The sequence below is a fragment of the Talpa occidentalis genome, unplaced genomic scaffold (genome assembly GCF_014898055.3).
Source record: "Talpa occidentalis isolate TD23 unplaced genomic scaffold, MPIMG_talOcc4v2.1 talOcc4.624, whole genome shotgun sequence".
Lineage (NCBI taxonomy): Eukaryota > Metazoa > Chordata > Mammalia > Eulipotyphla > Talpidae > Talpa > Talpa occidentalis.
This window is the reverse complement of record NW_023605000.1, coordinates 10,293-29,437: the sequence shown is the minus strand read 5'-3', so window position 1 is coordinate 29,437 and position 19,145 is coordinate 10,293. Positions and strand designations below refer to the sequence as shown.

General features: G+C 35.7%; 1 long non-coding RNA gene across 1 annotated transcript; it reads right to left on the bottom strand.

Moving 5' to 3' along the window:
• Positions 1 to 918: 918 nt before the first annotated feature.
• Positions 919 to 5,924, bottom strand: LOC119230303 (uncharacterized). Its single transcript, XR_005121733.2, has 3 exons — positions 5,836 to 5,924; positions 3,068 to 3,147; positions 919 to 1,005 (listed from the first exon to the last, which is right to left on the bottom strand). It is a non-coding gene; the product is annotated as an uncharacterized LOC119230303 (long non-coding RNA).
• Between the last annotated feature and the right edge of the window lie 13,221 nt (positions 5,925 to 19,145).

Sequence of the window (19,145 nt, the reverse complement as noted above, 5' to 3'; positions counted from 1 at the left end):
CATGATGGAAAAAACAAAGAATTTCCATGAGATGGACCTGGGGTAAGCTAGGTACATCTCTTTGCAGTTCTGGAAACTCAGAAATAAACAGTTGATATCCCTGGGATTTGATTTATTTATTCTGTAGAGTGAAGCTACATAACCTGCCAGTTAGTATGATGACTAAGACTAAGCTCAGACTCAGGACCTTGATTCATAATCTCACTCAATACATATTATTTACCTGAGAATATAATATCTGTAATTAAGACAAACTACTTAGACTTTTAGGCAAGGGAGCAGCATAGTTGACATACATCTTGATTCGGATATCTATATAGAGCAGAACTGAGAATTTTTTCACTTAACTAAAGATTCATCAGCAGTGATATGGTGTTGCTGGTGCTCATATCTGGGGAAACAGAGTGCTGAAGTCATATTTCTAACGATTATATTTTAAGGAGATCTGACCATCGCAGCCCCTGGGCACAGTGTATCAGGGACAGCCAGTCTTCTGATGGTAAGAGGAATAATGCTGCCTAAAGACTGTCTGACTCAGATATCTCTGTATTTTACTGTTTCTTTTTTTTTCTTTTTTTTTTTAAAGATTTATTATTATTTATGCAAGCATGGGGAACAGTCAGAAGTGGGGGAGGGTGAGAGAATTCACCAGAGCCAGAGTGGGAAACACAACAGGTAGACTGACGAAGTACACTGGCTGAGGGAATGGCGGCATGCTGGAGAGGTCTGCTTGCCATGTGGGACCCTCGCCCGGTGGCCTGGATCGAAGAAGTGCTGCAGAGGCTGCGGGCAGCTTCGCAGCCCAGCGCTCAACCACTGTGCCACCAGGGGAGGCCTTTTTTTACTGTTTCTTATTAACAAAAATGCCCATGGAAAGTGAAGCATAATAGAGGCAAAATATCATAGGGCTACCTCGGTAGAAGATTCTGTTGTGCCTTTTTCAGTTAAAATTTCACATACACATGTAGGGTCAGGATAGACAGATTTTAACATTCTCCAGAATATCTAAAAAGAAAAAATAAAGGTAATTACAATCTTAATTCTGTGAAGTGATTGCATGTTAGGGATCAAGGGAGAAAAGAATCAGTGATTAAAAATTAGGACATATGAATCTTATGACAGAGTAGAATTTTCTAAGACACCATGTCCTTTCCATATACTGCATGCCTACTTTTCTTCCCTATTCCCTCCCTCTATTTTTACTTCTAAGAATACCTTGAAAGATTTACCTTAATGTATTTCATTCAGAGCTCAATCCTCTAGAGACTTTAGGGGTATATATTCCTTTTTTTTTTTTTTTATTAAAGTTCCTGGAATTTTTTCTTCAGAATTGAGTTTAGTAAGCCACTTATCACTCCACACTTTAGCCCAATTAGGATTTAGGTTAAATCAGACTAAGCACTCTTTTGTGGCTGCTCCTACCAAACCCCAATTCTATCTATGTCAGCAGATTTTCTCCTCCTAATGCATATGCCCATTATTTATCCCCATAGCAGTCCATTAGTTGGCTCTGGGTAGTTACTATTCTCAACTACCTTCAATCTGAGCTATTCAAGCTATTTTCCCCTCATCCAACTATCTCATTCCATTTTGCCATATTTGCTGATCTTGTGAATCAGTTTCTATATTATATTAAGAAATGTCTTAAATGCCAGTGAGACTATATGTTGTTTGCTCTTATTCCCTCTAAATAAAAACTTCCTTGACCTTCGTACAGTAAATTTTATCCGTTTTGCAATACATGGCTTCTTTTCAATAAATCAGCATTGTATATAAATATATATATTTATAAATATAATTATAACTTATATTTATTTTATATTAAAATATTTATATATATATATACTATATTTATATACACTATATTTATATATATTTAGTATAATAATGTCTGTATATACTCTTATTCTTTCCAATCTTCAGGTTTCTTTTTAGGGAAAATTCTGATTTTTAGACTTTATTGGATTCGATTTGCCTCCACAGAAACTTTATAATTAAAGCCTGAGCATACATTTAAGATATTTTCAATATATATTGATTTTATCTATTTTATCTATTAAAACTCATTTTATATAGTCAAGATATTTTCTTACATTGACTGACAAGTGATAGAAGTTAAAACCCTTCCTGAGAATTTTCCAGTGAACCATTTCCAAAGGTAAATGTGTCATCTGATAACTCTCTTGCTTGAGCAACTAAAAAATGGTGTCTAAATTTTATTAGTGACAACTTTGAAGCATTAACTTATTTTGAAGTGATTGCACTTTACTCAGTGACTAATCCAAGTCTAGACATCTGCTGTAAAAGTGTTTTATTTGAAAACACCTTTTTGGTGTTTTCTGAACAGAGCTGCCTGCCATCTATTGGTGGTTCTCTTGAATTGCAGGATCCACTCATTTATTGATCTTTAGTATCACAACACAAATCTAAGACACAAAACTTAGTTTTGACCATCTTAACTAATATTAGTAAAAACTCTATAATGACTGCTCATATGCATAATTGAAGCTACTATGTCATAATATCACAGAAACAAATTGACAGATGATTTTAGCTGAATTTAATCACACTGATTCTAAGTGTAAGAGAATAAAAATCACAGCCATTGCTTGAGGATGATTGCATTTAAATTTTAGGTCACATCATAAATTTTAGGTCACATCAATGTCTATGCTGGAAACATCTAATAACACTGAGCGGATGGAGTTTTTATTCTGATAGGATTTTTTAAAAGATTAGAATATGTTAATGGATTTTCACTGTACACTTGTCATTTTATAACCTGGTACTGTATCTCCAGAAAGCCTGAAACCTAAGGCTGCTATGAATAGTATGCCTGGAAAATGGGTTTTGAGTGACTCATCTCTCAGTAAAAAGCAAAATGACTGCATTGCCACCAGTTGCTTACCTGTCATAGACAGACAGTCTCACAGTTGGAGTTTCCAGCATGGCTGAAAGCTTCTAGGCAAATATTCAAACTGAAAATAACAGCAGTAACAACTGGGACATGTCTGGAAGGACTTAATGCGATCTCTATGATCAGAGTGTCATTAATATGAAGACTTACAGGCCAGGGCATCATGGACCTTGATCAGGCTGTGCTCCTTGCCCTGGAGGACGGACTTCAGTGCAGTTACATTTCTGTATCTGTGGGAACAGTAAATTGTATTCTATCATTTATTTCCACTAAATTCTTTCAATCAATCACATTGCTATCTCTTTTGTAAAAAAAAAAAAAAGAAAAGAAAAGAAATTGCAAGTACTTTTCTTCCTTTTAGACAAACAAAGATGTGGAGGCATGGATGCCTTTGGCATCATTAAGAAATTGAAATCAGCAAAGACCTGTGAAGAGGGCATCCATTATTTCCTGCCATGTCCTGGATATATCCAAACCTGAAGTTTCCTGTGCAGTATATTTGTTCTTAAACTCTATCCCCTGTAAATCCTGGACATAAATGAAAATACTACATGGTTAAACCAGACTGTATCTTAACTTTAGTGTATATAATCTTTTTCCCTTCCATGACTGCAAAAATATGTAACTGCTGAATAATTCATTTTCACTTGGAACCAATCATTCTCTATCAACCACACTTGATTAATTTTCTACCTAGACCCTCCCGCCCCCTGTTAGGCAACCATAGCTAGCACAGCAACTCAAAAAAATTCAAAGCAATGACTGATTCATGTTTCAGTGTAAATGGCAGTGTGTTGCTCTATGAATTTTTATATCTTTGATGCTAGAGGATTTGGTTTTTCTATATGTAATGTTATTCTGAATACCACAGAAACAAAGGTCCAGAAAACAGTTTTTATGTTTACCATTTTGTTTTCATGTGGTATACTTGGGACTACCCATTATATCAGATTAAGGAGGTTTCTTTCCCTTTTCCCTAATGTACTACATATTATAATTTCCCCTATTACTGATTTATAATGAGATTTAATTAGCAGAAAAGGAATTTAATATGTTCCACCTCATTAATAATAAAGGAATAAAATTAAAATTGCATATTTTTAAACTTTCACATTGACAAAAATTAAAAGCAAAATTTTAATATCTAGTGTTAAAAAGCATGTAGTAAGAAGGATAATCTCATTTGCTGAAGGCAGTTATTTAAGTTGGTGCAAATTTTGTAGTGTGAATTTTAACAGTGTTTATCAATACCCTAAAATGTGTTCATGCCTTAACCTTATTCATAAATGTTCTAGCAATTATTTTCAAAATTATGAGATAAATATGCAGATATTTACATATATTTTACCATAATGAGATTTTGTAATATTTTGTATGCTATGTACACATACTATACAATTTAAATTATAAATGTAGTAGTAAAGTTAGAAATTCAAGATTTCTAAACAGTGGAGGATGATTAAACTATGGCATATCCTGATGATAGAATATTATAGATACATCACTCATAGAGCAATGTCAATAGCACATAGCTATTGCTCGAGATTTATAAATAGAAACTAACAGAAATATAGAACTTATAATAGTCTTACCACTGACTATTTCTAAGTAATGAAATTGTCATCATCCTTATTTTTTATTTTAATTTTCTTTGAAACTCTTACAATTACTTTATGACTCAGAAAAAAGTGTTGTAACAATCTGAAGAAATTGTGCAAAATGCAAAGAAGGAGTCAAATATTTTCCATTCCTTATGATGGCAATTCCCAAAGTTCCTGAGGCTTTCCGGGTGCTTACTATTGCTGGAAGGATGGGGAGCCTCCCTATTTGGGTTTGTCAGCCTCAGCAGTGTGTGCCAGGCAGTCACATGTTGTTGTTCCCACCTTCCAGTCACTATCGGAAGCCCAGGAGAGCCTGCAAGCTTGGCTTTGGACAGCTGTGGTGTGTCCCATCTGATGTAAGACATGAGGGTGGGCCACTGATGTATTTCCTTCAGGAAACATAGGCTGTGGCATTTTCTTTTCTCCCCCAGGACTTCATTCTTTTTTTTAATTAATTTATTAATTTATACAAGCACTGGGTACAGTCAGAAGCGCGGGAGGGTGAGAGAATTCACCAGAGCCAGAGCGGGGAGCAGAGCAGGCAGAAGGACCGAAGTACACTGCTGAGGGGAGCAGCGGGCGGCAGGAGAGGTCTGCGCGCCATGTGAGACCCTTGCCCGGTAGCCGGGGATTGAACTGGCACTGTAGAGGCCGCGGGCTGCTTCACAACCCAGCACTCAACCGCTCTGCCACCGGGGAGGCCCAGGACTTCATTCTCTATGTCTCTGACTTTGTGCCTCGCTTGAGCTTCTTCTTCCTTGCAAATCTTCATCTGCTATCATGGTCCCATCACTCTGAGGCTTCCTTTGTGGTATCTTAGTCTGCATTTTTATGGCTACACGCCCAGATTTTTGTGTCATACCTCTTTAGAGCACCATTAGTCAAGCCTGCTGGCAACTCTGCTCTTGATATTAGAATGGTTCTTTGATATAACAGATAGCCACCCCCTTATCAATATCATTGTAAAGCTCCCCAATGCCAATTTTTTCATATTAATATTATTTTTATTATGCAGGCATTTTAAACATATTTTTCAGAGTCCTGCTATGATTTATCTTATTGCATCAAATTGTAAAAATTGCCTTTTATCCTAGATTAAAAAAAAATAATCCATACTATTTCAGTGAGAGGATATGTTATAGATTGTGTAAGGGAAAGCCATGATCTCTGGGAGTTGCTCTAGAAGGAAGGAGATGTATTTTCATAATGTTAACTGCTTTGGGGCTTTCAGTGGTGAAATATCACCATGTGGCCCAAGAGCTGGGATTGATAGGAGGGTCCTAACTTGGTGACAAGATGAAAGGATACAAGGCTTACCTGGGGAGATAAGCTGCCCCAGAAGTCGATGGCTAACCACACACTGTGTTGAGGAGCAGCTCTTGAGAGAATCCTCTGAACTGGTATGGCCAACAGATGCTGGGAGTTAGAATATTTTATATTCAGTTTCAATTTTCAATTATTTTCCACAATGTCATTTCATTATTTCATATTTCAGTTTCAGGCTGAAGCATTATCTAAGACACCATGATATGAGGGATGTCCCATACATCTTTTAAAGGTGAAGTTGGTCAAAGAATGCTTGAATGGTAGACTCCTTGACACCCAGAGTATAATAAGCAAGGGAGCCCTAAGTACACTCAGAAGTAATTGAACAAGAGATTAGTTTGCCTGAAGTCATATAGAATGAGGTTCAGTTTATTCATACTTAAATAGGAGGGTCATTTCAGAAGGATGCATGTCATTTCAGCACGGGCCCACTTGTGTTATATTTTTTGGTCAACCGTTTAGCAGTTTTAGCCACAAAAGGTTTTAAATAGACATCCTTTCCCCTTGACTTCTGTATTTTACTTGGTCATAACCTTACGTCATGCCACACCCACGGCATATTCAAGGCACTTCAAATAGGTGAGCTGATGTGGAGTGAAGTGAGCAATGGAAATTGCTAGAGCCATAAGGGTTGTGTTTTACAGGCTCACTTAGTCTATGCCAGAAATTTGGATTTTATTCTAAGAGGATACCACTGAAGATTTATAAATATGGGAGGGGTATTATCTGATTTATGTTTCCAAAAATATTCCACAAGTTGTTCTTGCAATTGTTATCCATGATTTTTGGGGAATTAACATTTCCCCTTGTGCAAGTCAGGATAGTCTGTGATAGGTGAAAATAATTCTGAAATTTCAGTGGTTTAATACAACAAAGATTTATTTTCCTCTCATATAAATTTATGTAGGTCAGGCATCTCTCCTGCTGCATGATTAGAACATGTTCTCCCCAAGGACCCAAGGCGCCTTAGCAAAGAAGACAGAAGACACTGGTTTATAGCACATTTGCCCACATCCTGTGGATACCCAACTCAGTCCTATGGCATCAAACTCCCAACAAGGGAGACTAGGAAACATCTTCTTGGTGTCTAAGGAGAGGAAACATTCTTGCCAAACTCTTTGAGCCAAGACAGCTCTGATTTATTGTCCTTGGAAACATAGAAGCTGGTAAACAGCTTATCCTCCATTTTAGGGCCAGTGAGAGGGGACGTGCAGGTCTTCGCAGGGTCTTGGCATCAACAAGTAATCTGGAACTTCGTAAATCTGATTATAATTCCAAACCCGCGCAGCCCTGCTAGTGGATGGGGGATCCTCATACAAAGATGATTATTCCCTAGCCATCCTGGATGAAATTTTCCTAACTGTGTCCAAATGGGATTAACAAGTCAAAGAAAACTCTCTAGGCCAGAACCGAGGATAATAAACATCCCACATACATCACTTCCCAAAAGGTGAGGTGCTCAGCCTGGATGGACTAAACTACAAGCAGCTGAATCTTTTTCCTCTATTAAGTCTATTAAGTGAAAAATTGCACTTCTCCACCGAATTTTCTACACAACACAGATTTTCCTCTCAAGAATCGGACACTTCCTAAATTAGGATCACAATGGGAGATGTATGATTATTATAACTTATAAAGTACATGCTGCTGAGACGGTTATGACATGGATACTGGTGATTCTGAGAGTATTTATTAATTGCTCTCTCTCTTTCTCTCTCTCTCTCTCTTAGGCAGTGTGATAAATTCTTTAGAATATATTCTTATCTTAATATATTCTTAATATATAAAATATTCTTAATATATACTTTAATATATTCTTAATCCTGACTTGTAATACGAACTACTAAAATGTTGAAGCTGAGGAGTAGGAAGGTCATGTCCTCTTCCTGGTAACACAGCTTGTAATAAACACTGAGGCAAGATTCAAGCTCTTGGGTCTCTAGCTCCTAACTTCATGCTCTTCATCAGAAGAAAAGGATAAAATTGATGCTCTGCCTATTTGATTCATCAACATACAAATAATTAGGTTAAAATTTTCACAGCATTCACTAATCTCCCTAATACCTAGGATTTTAGAATCAATAGTTTGCCTTCTTTATGACAAGCAAATTGAGCCTATATTAACTTTTATGAGACAAAAATATTAGATATTCAATATAAATATTCTTACAAGTTATATATGCTATGGAAGCCTCAGTAGGCACACACCTTCTCTGATAGCATCAACCCCTCAGACAATCAGCCTTCCCAGGCCATGTTTGTCCCGGAATCTCTAGTATTGCTATGCAAATAGTATGCTGTCAACAAATGTTTGTTTGCTAGGCCAATTCATATTTCTCCAAGTGCATGCTTTAAACATGGTTGAAAGCATAAAGGCATATAAAATATGAATATCTTTTGAAAAAATAATAAGATGTGTGCTTTTTTGGTACTCAGAGTATTTTTGTTTTACTTTATTACAAATATAATGCATGATCATTGTGAAAAGCCAAAATACTAATATGCTTTGTATAGAATATATATATATATACACACACTCTATATATTATCTTTCTATGTATATACACATACACACATATATAAATACATATATACACATACAAATAATATATATACACATTCTATATATTCTCTCTATGTATACACACATATATACAGATAATAAAATAAAATTACACAGTTTGTAATTTTATATTTCTCATTTGATTTCCTATCAGCTATTGTTTAACTAAAATATATATTTTTCTGATAGCTTATGGCTAGCCTGTAAACTTTTCATAGTTAATTTTTGTTATAGTTTCCTGGAGAGAAACATGTGAAATCAACTCTAAACATCCCTGTGAAATAGTTTAATAAGTTGTACTGATGTGGCAATAAAATATTCTTGCCTCAAAAATCAACAAGGAGGTTCAAACGTGAGATTATTTTTTTACATCTAATATATAAATAGTAGATTTATGCAAAAGTTCCATTGGTAAATAGTCAAAGAAAACAAAGTCTCTTTGTTATGAATGCAGGCAAAACTAAGAAAAATAATTAAACAATCATTTAAAAACCCATAAACACAGTGCTTGCACACACACACAGAGTCTCATTAACTTCAAACCATAAGAAATTAATTACAGATTCACTGCTAATGAACATATGGGATAAGTGCTGACACTCAACTGGTTCAGTTCAGTGATCACAGAAGCAAAGCAACACTCACAGACGGATGGTGGGGGAATCGTCAGTGAGTGGGGGCCAGGAAGCAAGATTCCTTCATAACTATGGAAAATAGTTCCAAAATATTCAGACAGAGAGAAAAGGGCTCCAAAATTCATCCCATTCTGAATATGAACAGACCTTCTCCATCACTACCACCTGCTGCCTCTACCTCTAGAAAAAGCTGAAATGTCTGAGTGGAGGGGAGAGGATAGGCAGGGAGGCATTGGCAAAAAATATGGGTGCACAGCAATACTACCCCCTAGAAAATAATAAAGAGGAAAAGGAAAAGAATATCTAAAGGAGGCCCCTAAGCCAGAATCATATAGTTATCTATACTGAGATGCCATGAGTTAAGTCAAAGAGAAATCCACTGAGAGACTGCAGAGAAGTTAAGGTGGTGATTCTATATGCCCTTTTCTACTTAAATATGCTGACAATTTGAAACACCCTCTGTGAACTGCAGACCATGCAGACACCGAGTTACAATGTCAAACTCAAAAGACATCATGGCAGCTGGATCAACACCACTTTGTCTTTAGGACGGTCAACTCACTGAAAACAGAAGGCAGCTATGTGGGGCTTTTTATCTATCAGGAAGATGTGAAATTAAGTAACACCACCTGGAGTTATAAAATAGTGAATGCCTCCTATATCACTTGGGATAATCAAATTCCTCCCTATTTCTATTCACATCCAAAATCGTCAGTTTATTATTCATCACCTGTGATGTATGCGTTATTCATGATTAAATATTTATCAATTCATGGTGGTGGCTCTTCCTATTGAATCACTCTCCTGTTATTCACTCATTTGTGTTTAGATCCATTGAAGATGTCTTGATTTGTCTATGAGATGGGTGAATCCTAAACATTTTGTGCCTACATTCATTACCTATCATTTACAGCCACTTTTAAGCAATTGTTCTCTAGATCTTTTAACTTCCTTTAGAATGAAGTCCCTTTAATATTCTTCTTTGGTCTAGAATAATTTTCCATCAGCTTTTATGACCTCTAACTTTATGCTGATGAACATTTTCATCTTAATGTGGGCACTAATAAATTCATTTAGCTTCTGGTTATGATTTTCATCTTCCCATCTGTTAGAACTTTACCAATCTTGAAAACCAAATCAGACAGACTTTCATTTATAGGCAAAGTTAGGCAATAATAATAATCAAAGAATTTAATTTATTATATGGATTTTTAACTTTTTTCCAGAATTACATAATAGCATTCATAAAAAAAACATAATTTAAATAATGTTCAATGGACTCTAAATAAAAAACCATGATGAATTTTATACTATCCTTTAATGAGAAGTTGGAATATTTTATTTTTTCTTCTGATAAAATGAAAGGCAGCTGTAGCTAAGGCACTTTCCAAGTAAATCTAGAAGTTTATGAAAGTATCATTATATGAAGAATACTATTATACAAAGTAGGTAACTTTTACACATTTCAGATAAATAGAACTAACTGGGGGAGTTTAATCATTACTCTGTTGATGTTGAGAAAATACAGAGTGATGGCTGAGGTGATGGCCTTTAAAATTTCACTGCTGGAAGATTCAAATCCCAATGTCTCCACATGCCAATAAGCAACGATGCCTCACTTTCCTTTTACATAAAATAGGAGAAAAGTTATTAGAAGGAAATTATCTTTAGAATTGAGAGGCATAATGGCATTATTTATGTAAAGTTCATAGTCTGTAATGTGACAAGCACTCAAGGAATGCTGGTATCATTACTTGATAAATGAATTTAAAGCAAGGGAAGAAACCTGTTCTAAAAGGAGGTGTGTGTGTTTGGGGGTGGTGGTGCAGACAGGTGGTGTAGGAAGGAGATTTGGACCTTATCCTGAGATGGGAATGCTGTTGTCTCCCTGTCATCCACAGTTCACGTATTTATTATCAACATGCTCTTTGTGTGTATTAAAGGGACATAGGACTAAACAGACTGCTTGTATTAAGATAAGAGAATATCAATGTTGGATATTTTCCATATGAATGAAGAGATGAAAAGTGTTCTCTAACCTTGGGCTCATCATAGGATAGCCTAAATATTTATTTGATGATTTGTTTTCTCCTTCTTGATGTCTGTATGTTGTAGTTTATAGATTTTTTTTTAAAGCTTGGCATGGATACTGAACACTCAGCTACCTTCTCCTTTCGCGTCAGTGGCCAACTTCCCTGATCTCATCCCTCCTCGCTGGTCAGTCTCTGGTCTCCTGCATGAAGCCCCCTTTCACTCACCTCGGATTCTGTGCTCAATCCTAAGCTACTTTAAATCATCCTTTCTGAGAACTATTCACCCTTTTTGTGACTGGGAACTCAGATTCCCCATATTACATATTGAGTTGACTTTTTTACACCCTTTCAATGTCTCACCAAGAATTCAAAATCACTATGTCTAAAATAAAAATTTATTTTCACATCCCAATGTGTCACCTCCTAAATTCTGTCTCCAAGGGATAATCTGCCATCTACTCATTAACCTGAACAAGCAAGCTTAGCTTTCTATTTTCCGCTCACCCCCATTGATTTAGCTGATTGCCGATGAAGCAATAAGGGACAGTTTTTAACTTGTCCCCAACTTTTAGTCATCAGGTCTCCAAATTTAACTTTTCACCAATTCTCCAAATCACTACAGGACCATGAATCATGCCCAGGTGTTTTGCCATTCGTATTGCTCTCATCCCATAGTGTGAGATACGACTTCCTCTCCATCCGCCAGTTATTTGAGATTTAATTAACATACATAATTATATTTTACATGTACAAGGTGCACAGCCTATGGGTGAATTACATTTAATGTGAGTGATTACCACAATGTATTTAGTTAGCATCCATCAACACATATATGAAGAAAACACAAACAAAAAAGAAACTTCCCTGTGATAAGAATTCTTAACAACAATTTCTAACAACTTTCATAGAATTCTTAAACTCTTAACAACTTTCATAGATATCATCAACAAAGTCAACTATAGTCATCATGTTATACGTTCTCTCATGCTTATTTATCTTTAAACTGGACATCTGCATATTTTAGCCACCTTTCTCTAAATCTTTCTCCCCCACCTCTTGCCTCATCCTCTTCCAGGGGTCAGGATCCCAGGGTAATCATGCCGTTCCCTTAATGCTATATAATTTCAAACACACACCTGTCTCTATATATGTGTATGGATATTTACACATACACATGAACATATATACACACGTATAAATATGCATATATACACATACATTCATACATATACACACATACATGTATGTGCATATATATTATATACCCGTATCTATCACCTATCCTGTCTGTCTTGTGATATTATAGGGGAGTAAAAATCTGCCACCCAAAATATGTTTTTTGGAAAAGATTAATGGGAGGGGCAGTGAAGACTGGGTAGAGGTTGCTTTTGGTAAAGATATTTCCATGTAAACTTCTATAAGGGTGTATAGGGGGGACCTGTTGTCTTTATCTCTTTTCAAGGGAGAAGGTAGATCTCAATCTGCATTTATTTGTCTACTGTGCCTTCTCACATAACTTCCCTAACTGACCTTCCCTTCATGCCTCCAAATCCTCCTGTCTTAGTTAAACTATTTAAGTGTCTAAAGTCTAGCGGACAAGTTAGTCATGCTGGGTCTCTCCCATGTATGCAGGAGATACATGTGACAGTATAAATTTCTTTTTTGCCTTTTTTCTCTTATCAGTCCTCTGATACTTATTTGATTGTTTGACAACCTAGAATCCAGAGGGGTAGAGTTGCATTCCAACTCTGTGTGTGTGTGTGTGTGTGTGTGTGTGTACATACATAAGCTAGAGAGATATAATATATAGATCTATCTATCTATATCTATCTCTATATATGCCATAGATATAACAGTGCATCAAAGCTGCTAAAGATTTCAATTTCAATTTGGAGAGGCATTACAAAACTCCATATCTCATTTGCATATTCATTCACTCATCCATTCAGCAACTATTCTTTGATACATTTTTAATGCCTTCAGGATAAAGTTCAAACTCATTAGTATCACACACAAGTGCCATCGAGATCTTGGCTCAGCCTCTCTTGAGCTGCATTTTCTGCTATTCTTTCATATATCTTCTACATTCCAAGCACAAGTTTTGTGTGAACTATATTCTTGTCTCCTGCCTGAAATTTGGCATTTCTATCCCTTCTATCAGAAATATCCTTACACTTATTCAGAGTAACTCGTCTTGACCCACCTGACCTTTCAGGATGTTAGGGACCCCTCATCATACATAAATTGATCCTACCAGCTGTCGGATTGTGTGGTAATTGTTTGTTTTCTGATCTTCACTGTGAACTCCCTAACACATCCCCATCATATTCACTTTCCTACACAATGGCTGGCACATAGAGCAATTCACAAATGTCTTCTGAATGAGTAAATGACAGAACGAATGAGTAAACTGACTACCCCACAGCACTTGGGTCACATGCTGCAGAAATACTCAGGGCTTTGTTGAGCAAAATGCTTTCATTTCTTTTCTTCTAGAGCATTCTGGAATGATGGCCTAAAGATATTATGAAAGATTTCCTAAATTGAGATTCAATTTTGCAGCAAAGTCCACTGAATTCTAACAAAATTGCCATTTTCAGAGCTCTCCAAAATTCTATTTAACAACAAAAATGCCAAAAACACTGGAGATAACTGATCAAACTTTTTCCCCCATAGACCTGGATGACCAAAGTCTCTTTTGTCCATGATGAGACCCATGCTTTTTGAATCTCTAGTTCATTCAAAGGGCAGCCATATGGCTCAAGAGAGTCTTTTTTTTTTTTTTTTAATTCACCTTTCCATCGCCTTCCTGCACAAAACTTGGGAGTCCTGAGAAATGATAAAATCTGTGAAGTCATTTGTACCTTTCTCTTATGTTTTTCTTTAAAATGGGAGTATTCTGAAAGCACCAAACTTTGAAAACAGGTGTTGCTGTTGAGACTAATCTGTGAAAAAAATGTGAAAGCAGGGAGAGATGCAATTGGTTTGCAGGTTATGGAGTGCTAGCCCCCTGCCCAGTGTGTGAGTGTGCATGTGTGTGCGTGCGTGTGTAGTGTGTACTTCAAAACCCTCCCTGGGGCTCTTTCTACAAATAGAATGCACTCAACTTACTTGCTTTCATCATTTCTCCAAAAAGCTCACCTAAAACATTAGGACTCTTCAAATAAACAGTCATTTAGTAATACTAGCTTCTAAAAGGCTGAGTCAAATGCAAACTACACACAGTGCTCAGTATAGTATCTTTTAAAAATGCTTCATTGTAAGGCAATAAATAAATAAATCCTAGAATGAAAATGATTACCTCATGCAGAAAATGGAATATTTTATATATGCATCACATATAATTTTATATAGAAGATATTTACATATATATCTATTTAAAGCCAGATGATCAAATAGCATAAATAATCTATGGATTAAAATTCAATTTGACTTTAAACAATTATGTAATGTTCTGAAATCTTCTGAAGCTATAGGGAAGTTAAATTTCCATTAGTAGGACTATTTCATATTACTGCATTGTTCATTAATTGTTGCTTGGAGATTGATAAGAAGTAATGGATTCTATGGCACTTACATAGTATTTTATATTTGCAAAGTGCTTTGCAATCATGTGCCAGTTAAATGTTAACTGGCCTTATATCCATTATGGATGAGAATAAGAAATTTCTATATGCAGAAGGACAGATTATTGGAACTTCTTTAAATAAAACCAGAAACCTTTTCATTAACTACATATGTCCTGTAAATTATTGGACTGCCTACATCTTACATTTTATGAACAGTCTTTGAAGTTAAAAGTTTTAAATACAACTAGTCATTCTTCAATTTTCATTAGGATCTTGGAACAGAAGCTACACTTATTCCAACAATCACATATATCTTTCTAATCAATATTCATCCTATGTTGACAATCAACCTTGTACTTTAATGCATGTTAGACCTATATCCTTTACTTCAACTCTATACTATAAGAAACTTTTATCAGTCAGTAAAAAATTAACAATCTCTCATGTTTTATTGATATTTGTATTTTTCATATCAAAGTTTTTCAGCCCTTGCTGATTGTATATGTATGTTCATCCTTTATTAGGATTAATCAGTCTTTTTTTTAAAGAAATATATCTTCTTCCTTTCTACCACATCATATTTATGAAAGTGGGACCTTTTCATAAATCATGTCATTTATTATTTTTAGAGATAATGTTCTTTAAATTTTTATATTAGATATATTTTTTTATTACTTTCATTTTAAATAAAATTGGGTGAACAAAAATAGGGAATGCCAAACTTACTGGCTGGAAGAAATTCCTTAACATCTCACATCTCCAAATCTACCTCAAAAAGTCTAACTCAATATAATTATTGCTGAGAAATAATTATAAATAGCATTTTTGCTGATATCTACTAAATAGTGGTTATAAAACATATATCCAATTTAACTATAGAGTAATTATGTCTGATTCTTTAATCAAACAAACCAGAATTTAACATCCTTGACTTGGATTCAGTAAAACTGAGTAGGACATAATGGAATAGTTCAAGTGAAAGGCCATAAAGGCTGGAAGAAGGGAAATCAATGGGGGTGAGCAAGGCATTGTGGATAAGAAAGAGGATGCAGTAGAATCATAACTGTGAGACAACAAATGGAATTGGTAGATTAAGGGAGAGGGAGAAAGCATTACCAGAAAATAAGGTAGCAGAGCAAAGGTGTGAGTTTAATCTTAGGCATTTCAGAATTAGGGGAGAGATGCCTGACAGATATATGGCTGGACTTTGGAAGAGGGACAGAGGTGGGGGTGGGTAGGCTGGGTGTAATGAATTTGAGTCGTCAGCACGATTATTTCTGTAGGTTTATTTTAAACACCTTTGGGCTTTTAAAATCAAGACACAAGCTCTGCATATTTCTTTTTGAATAATTTGCTCAGGTAAAATTGTCACATCCACTATAATATACAAGATTACATAAAAGTTGAGAAAAAGTCAAAAGAAATGAATTCACCCAGGTACAATTAAGAACTGTCATTAATTCTTTACTGTCATCACCTACTACCTATTTAATTTTGGTTTTCCACATAGGACCCCTCAAATATAATGACTGTTAAGTAGCAAAATCTTTTCCCTAAGGGAAAATAAGTTTTGAGGTTAGCTTCAGATTCTAGTGTGTTGTGGCTCTGGAATAGTGAATTTTTAAAGTTCATTTTTCTCATTAATCCCTATCAAGAAGATCGTCCAAACTACCCACTTATGCTGGATCAAGGAGAAGTACTGTTTTGTTTTTATTAGCATTTTCTCTGCTTTAAGAGTTCTATTCTAGATCCTATTTTGATCTTCCAAATCCTTTTTTGAAATGTTTTTTGAAACTTGGAGAGAAGAAATACAGAAAAAAAAAAGTTAACACTAAACACTGGGCTAAAAGTTAAAATTTAAAACTAAATATTTGGGACGTTCTGAAATAAGAAGAGAATAAAGCAACATCAAAAGATTACTAAAAATGAGATAGAATTGTATTTGAATGTTAAAGAGATTTATGGAAGCTATATTCCAACTCCTAAGAGGCATAGTTATGCTTTACTTGCTATAAGGTAACTGGTATCCCTTTGAATATATTTAGAAAGTTTACTGGCAGATTTATTAGCAGATTGAAGGCATTGCTTCCAAATTACAAAGACATGCTTGTATTTTCCTCATATGTGCTAAAAGGCTTCGTATTTTCCTCATATGGGCTAAGTTTCAGGCTCTGCTTTACAGTTTGCATTTGAGACTCATTCTATATTCTCTATATGATCTACAGAGTAAAGATGAAAATGTGTTGCAACACTTGATGTGTTAGCAAGAAATTTTGTATATCATGCAAGTTATTTATAACATTTACTGAGACTAAAACAGATCTAATATATTGCCAATTTAAATCTTTACATGAGAAAGAAAATATGGGCAATTTGTAAGCTACGGCTTGAAAGCTGCTAAATTTGACACATTTCCATGACTCGCATCAATCAATTGTGGATTCTCCACTGCAAATTTTCAATTTTGCGCTCTCTCATTGAATGCACAGGAATACATACAGCTTCCTCTTTTTTCTTCTTATAGTTCTCTCATTAAACTGGTCTAAGGCAATGCATATTTGAAAACATTTTTTCCCCATCGTGACTGTGAGAGCACAACACAGCAACACTTACACTTTCATCTTTATCTCAAGATTCTACTTAATTTCCAAAGCGTTCTTAGGCAGAGTAGGGAGCCAAATAAGTGGGCCATTTCACAAGGGTGTTTACTGAAGATTCTGGTGAAGAACAAGAATGAAGAAAATCTGATCCCCGTGGGAATGTGTCTCCACATGGAGTGGCCAGGCCCACCTGTGACTACTCTCAGTGAACAAGAGGACAAGAGGTTTTCCTCTCCTCAAACCACTAATTTAAGGTGACAGCAGTTAGTGCTGGGACAGGTGTCAGAGTAGGAAGGTTAGGCTTTGGTGAAATGCACATGGCAAATAATGCTCCCATCGGTGAAACAGCCTATAAATAGTCCGAAGTATCAAGGCCAAGCTGATTCATCTGGCAACGTTTCCCATGGCTGCTATTATTAATTACAATTATTTTCTCTCTCTGCTGTTAAGCTCTGATGAGATGGACTGGATGGGATACAGATGGATACAGATAGGATTGTCAAATATAGCAAAAAGAAAATTAAAAGGATACTGTTAAAGTTGAATTTCAGATAAGCAATACATAGGTATTTTTAATGAAAAATGTTTCTCAATAAATATGAATGAAATGATTTGATGTGCATGCAAAATACAAATTTAATGAAGCATTCTATGTCTTATCTATCCAGATTAGAGGAATGGATAAAATATACAAAAGGATAAGTGTGTAAAAAAGAAGGGGAGAGAAGCCAGAATAGTCCAGGTCTTAACCAGACTCCTTCCGTGAACAGCCCCTCCAATGTAGCCCATCCTCCCTGGCCCTCCCACTCCATCTATATTACAGGCCATGATGAATATTCCTTATGAATTCTGAGGATCTCCTCTATTCTCAGCAATTTGAAAATCTGCTTTGAGTAAGACCTATAAATATATTTTACTACATTTTTTTTCTAAACTGCTTCTTTCTGAGACTAGGCCTTGCTGAAACTTCCTCCTGATGACCACACACCATATGAATTCTTCATTCAACATGACTTCCTCTATATGCTCACAAAAGAGACAGTCTGTGTCCTGAAACCTAGAAAGAATGGGGTCCCATGGAAAAGAAGGCCTCGAAGAAGCCTGAGCTCAATGCTTGTACATTTGCCAAATGCTTTTACAAAAAATCTCATGGGAATTTTAACTCCTCTCACAAAACCAAAATCTCAGTTTTACTTCTCATCTAAAAGCATGAACCCTAACCCTAACCCTAACCCTAACCCTAATCAAAATCAACAAAAATCTATGAACCAGAGACACTTTTGGGGGTGGGGGTGGAGGGAGGGGAGGGATTGGGGTCAAAATGGGGGGTTGAAATTGTATGGGGAATATAAAAATAAAATTTATTATTAAAAAAATAAAAAAAATATAATAATGTCAAAAAATAGATAAAATACATTTCAGATAGAATCAATTTTTGAAATTTGAAATTGTTCAAGATGAAGATTTCTGAATAAAGAAAAGCTGGGTCTGTTAAAAAAATATTTCACAAGAATTTTATGAAAAATTATTAAAATTTTCTTACCTAACAGTCAAAAAATAAAATAAAATAAAAGCATGTCCATGGCATATGAAAAGCATAATTTGGAAAGCTCACTGAAGGCAGATGCTATGACAGGCTTCTATAACAGTCTACAATTCATGGAGGGCAGCTGAGTTTTATAAACCTGCAGGACTTCAGCCCTCAGGGTCATGATGATGGTTTGGGTGTCGGTCCAATCAGCAATTGAAATTAGATTTGTACTTCCGTCCCCCATGGGTCTGTCTGGCCAGTCTTTCATTATTGGTGCTGCACAGGATGCAAAGATATATGCGGGGTAACTGGCGTGGGTTGACGGTCATGTTGGATCTGGTTGCATGCTTGGAAATGAGGGGGTTAAGGA